The 5,000-nt window shown below is 38.5% G+C and overlaps 1 protein-coding gene across 2 annotated transcripts in view; it reads right to left on the reverse strand.

Moving 5' to 3' along the window:
- LOC142345644 (cytochrome b5-like) overlaps window positions 1-5,000 on the reverse strand; it is a 287,355-nt gene that overhangs the window by 90,393 nt on the left and 191,962 nt on the right. The gene's annotated exons all lie outside the window — the stretch shown is intronic.

The following is a 5,000-nucleotide window of genomic DNA, read 5'->3' on the forward strand; positions in this document are numbered from 1 at the left end:
TCCCAATTGGAACTAATATTTTTTACTGAAGAACCCGAAAAGCATATGTATGAAATTACGTCTATTTTTCTGGAAATAATAAATTATTCCATTGATTACTTCTATTTCAACAGTTAAAAGTGTCAGTCTGGGTACACCTGGTGCGCGACTCAAGTCGGTCTGGCACCCCAAGTGCGCGACTCAAGTCTGCCCGATCAGATTCGATTTTTGTCTGGATGGTCTGATCAGAATTGACTTGGGTCGCGCACCTCGTCTTGGGTTGTAACATTTTCTAGATCTAGAGCGCCATCTCTTTCGTATTCTTGGCTGTCTTAAAAAACGTGAATAAAATTTTGCTCTTCGTTGAAACGACAATTAACTCGGGATTACATATATCAGTTTTTAGTTTCAAATATTAAAATTACATTCATGGACTCAGATTTGATGATAAAAATTCAGGCATCCAACAGCTGCTTGACTTTCGCTCGAACATGTATTTTAAAGCTCACATTATACCGACAAAAAACAAGAATTCCAGCGCATATTATCGCATTTACGGTTGAACCAACAAAATTACGGTTGAACCGACTGTAGGTATTGCGCCGGTTAAATTGTGCAGATTTTCGATGATCTGATTTTGGAACCATAGATTTGCTGCCCCTATACTGAGTCGCACTTTAACCACCTCAAGCGACTCAACTTGGTTATTTAGACCATGGATCGAATTACCGCGTTGCTTTTGATTCAAGTGGGGCGAAGAGACACCTTAGTTGTTAATTTAGCCTTATTTGTCCACAAAGCAATGTTTAGATAATTTTGCCTTAAAAATGACTTCACTCACCTTAATTGTTGAAGAAAGTAAATCTGCCTTTACAAACAACTTAACCTAAGACATAAATTTACCATATTTTTACCTTAAAAGTTAAGGCCTCGCAATGTCGACAAAGTCGTAACTTTATCCTATCTTACCCTAAAATGTCTTAATTTAACTTTAACAGTTGAAGTACCCTAAGCTTACCTTAGCTCAACGTACGAAAGTACATTACTGTTAGGCAAAATATTAGGAGAGCTGCTTTTGCAGTGAGGCAAGTAGTGCAGTCCGCAAGCAGTGAAACTCTATAAAGTATCCTCTATAAAAAATTTCGGAACAAACTCCTTCGCTGATTTTGCTCGTTTTCTGATTAATCTCGACTTCCAATTAATCCGTGTAATTATGAACGCACCTTGCCCCTCCTGTGTGTTTTTGACGACCTGATAGCGTATTTTTTGCAATGATCTTAACATCAATTCCCAGGTTTTGAAAAAACTAAAAATGGGGGATTTATAGGATAAATGACACCGTCAATCTTGCTATTTAAAGTCGAGGCAGAGTCTTTTGAAACGTCAAGCTGAAGTGTTTTCAGGTGCATTTTGGGTAGCGCATGGTCTGATAATGGGTGGAGATATAGAACTTTGAATATCCAGATTAAGTCAATTTATCGGTCGACCATAGTCTTACCACAGGATGAGCAATTTTTTCCATAAGTCTATTTTTAACATCTCTGGTGTCTTTAAAGTTATTTATTTATCTCTACTTATTGATGCAGCAACGGAGCATGACTCGACGGCAGTATCACATCAATCCAACTTAAAGCGACACAGTTAGAAAATTCCACAAGATTGAAGAATTTTATCGCATTCTTCAGCTAAATCGGTTGTAGCAGTAGGACCATATTGACATATTACTTGATTGAAAATATCTAGCTAGCTTAAGTTTCATGGTTTTCTATTTATTCGCAAGATGAAAATTTGCATCTGGCATTTGTTTCCTTTTCCTACATTTTGATGTGCCTTTCTTAAGAAAACCGTTGATTAATGGTTCTTCGGAGTCGCAAAAGGTGAAAAAGCTCACTTGCTGATCACATTAAGAGCACTGGTGAGCCATAGAATAACATGCAATCTCGACCCAAGCAAGTAAATTGAAGATGCCGATGTAATTGAACTCATTAATTTTATGTCTTTTTTGGTCGAGCATGGCGCTTTCATACCCACTTCGAACCCCGCATGCTTTTTATTAGTCGAGGTTTAAAACTTGGTTGAATAAGACTCTTAAGAGGGGTTGCGAAACTGTTTCTAAAGGTGTTTTTCAGTTCTGCATTACATCAGGTCTGGAACGGAAATTTGTTTATGTTTGCATCGGCTGCGAAATACAACTAAAAATTGAACCAGATGCAGGAAGAAGAAATTTCCTTTAAGAAGATTATTGAGTTGCAAGCTGCAAGTTGAAGAACCTATAACTTTCGGTTTCGAAATTGTAAGAGCTTCGAAGTTGAATGGTTGCCGTATATATTTCTTGCACATTTGTTCCGGTCGATTTTTTTAACCGATTCATTTTTCTGCTGTTCTTCATTTTGTGCTGCATAAACTTTATTTGTATTTGCGTGTTTCAAAGTGTTATTCAAAGAAAAGCTTTTGCGAAATCCCAAAAACTGAATGCCAAAAATGCCTTTCCTAAAACGATGCTCTCTGCTTTATTATAACTCGAAGAGAAGTATTGATAATATACTGGTTTTTTGAACTGAAGCAAGTTTGTCCAACACTTTAATTTTGACTGCCTTTTTTCAGACCATTACCTCTTTTTTTTAAACTGGATATCTCGTTTTGAACATTGGACTTTATCATTAGCTTATTATTTAATTTATCCCCCTCCGCATCCACCTACGCCCACCACACACCTAACCACATTCTTAACTAAAATATGGTTGTTTTTAACTATATATTTGTTTTTATTTCCAATGCTTCTGAAATAAGTAGGGTTTTTCGAAATTGTTGAAGTAGGTAAGGTAACTTAAGAGTTTTTGGATTCTTTTCCGTTTTTGCCCCCCCCCCCCCAGTGCGTTATGCTCCTCTCATTACAGAGCACGTGTCACTACATGGTAAATCATTAAGTAAAAATAATGCACGTGCTTCTGGGGGGTGCAAATAATATACACCCAATATGCTGGGGGGGGCACAAACGAACAAATTCTGGGTTTTTATTGCACAACTCTTTGAATAATTTCCAGTATATTACTGGCTGTTTTGTTTTTAGCTGAAGCAATTTTGTTACGGACTTGAATTTTGACTTCTTTGTTTTGGATCAATTACCTGTTTTTGAAAGTTGACTTCTGCTTTCGATCACAGTAGCTTGCAATGTATAGTAATTAAGAACTGATGGCAATATTCAAGATGAAAACAAGGATTTTTTGATTATATATAAGTCCCGCCTACCTCATGAAAACTTTGACATTATAAACACTTAGGAGGTTCACATGATAAACACTTACGGTTTTCACAATTCGAAAGTTCACTTGTTTGATCTCAAAAGTAGTATGATTACCTTCCCGGACTGAACGGAAAGTCAATATCAGTACTGGGCACGTCAAATTGCAAGTCTTATATCAGTACTGATTCAGAGCTATGATCGTGTCTTTTTTTACACGTGTCAGAATGAATGCAAGTCTTGGCCTAGACGTGCAAGTCTAAACGCAAGACTTGGCCTGGAAGTGCAAGTCTAAATGCAACTCTTGGCCTAGACGTGCAATTCTAAATGCAAGTCTTGGCCAAGACAAGCACGTCTAAATTCAAGTCTTGGCCAAGACTTGGCACGTCTAAAAAACGTCAAAAATAGGTCCAAAAAACGCCTAAAATAGCCGAAAAAAACGTCAGAATAGGCCGAAAAAACGTCCAAAATAGGTCCAAAAACGCCTAAAATAGCCGAAAAAAAAACGTCAGAAATAGCCGAAAAAAGCCCAGAAAAGTGTCGTTTTCAGAACGTCTTCAGAAAGATATGCAAATTTTTTTAAGGTGTAAATGAGTTCGAAATAAATGAGAGCCTACCCCATCCCATCTATTCCATTCATCTCACATCGATAAATTTCATATTCTAATATAGGGACAAGAGTTAGATAAGCACACTATAACTAACAGAGGGCAGCATTGGCTCCTGAACGAGCCGGTACTGGGGCACTACAAAGTTCTTTTGGGGGTTATTGCTTTGGCCGTTTTGGCTTGAACGCTGGTCTTCCTCTGGGTCTCTCAAATTTGGATTGTGCAGTGCATCAACGATTGGTCTAATAACGGGACCTCGGGCTATCTTGGGGACCCTCACAGTAGCACCCTTTTTTGACAATTTTGCCTTTGTTCTAGAGGTTCGACATTTGGCTTATCTGAGAAGTATATAAATTTGGTGATTTCGGCTATTTTAGGGGCTGAAACGGCTGAAAAGTGGCTGAAAATGGCCCACAACACCTCAAATACCCTCAATAGACCCTCCCGGGGTGCCAGTAAACACCTCATAATCAATTTGGTATGCCCCCGACATCATTTTTTAGCAACCCGGGAAAGTGCCCAAAAAGTAATGCCCAATTGGTGGCACGTTGCGAAATTTTTTTGAATTCAAAATTTTCACTCGAAACTTTTTGAAAAGTTGGTTTTGACTTGGCAATCAACTTGAAACTGTAATCCAAGTTTTGGTAAAGACTTGTCAGACTTGTAGACTTGTTTTTAGACGTGCACAGTACTGATATATGCTTGTAGACTTGCAATTTGACGTGCCCAGTACTGATCTTGACTTGCCGTTCAGTCCGGTTTGTAAGAAATTGGATTTAATCTGTTTCGGCCCCCAGTGTTTTTTATGACCCCCAGTTACAAATTATATGTTGTAATATAGCACGTTACTAGGTAAAAAAATAGCATGTGCGCCTGGGGGCCATAAAAGATTTATGCTCACTGGGGGGGATCCAAGAAATTTTCAAGTAATACCACATCAACCTGAAATTAACCAAGTTTTTCTAGTTAACTACCCTTTTTCAAAACCGGGCGTGTGTAATGAGACGCAATTGAACCAGATTTTTGGCGCTCCATGCTTTCAGATGTCCAGTATTACCTACAATATACAGCCACACCGTGCAAGGTAAATGTTGGCTGTGTTACCAATATCTGCCATGAGTGGCCAAATTTTGTGCCCGGATCTTTTCCGTTTGTGCCCCCCCGCCCCCAGC

Source organism: Convolutriloba macropyga, chromosome 9 (assembly GCF_964194025.1).
Source record: "Convolutriloba macropyga chromosome 9, txConMacr16.3, whole genome shotgun sequence".
NCBI lineage: Eukaryota > Metazoa > Xenacoelomorpha > Acoela > Convolutidae > Convolutriloba > Convolutriloba macropyga.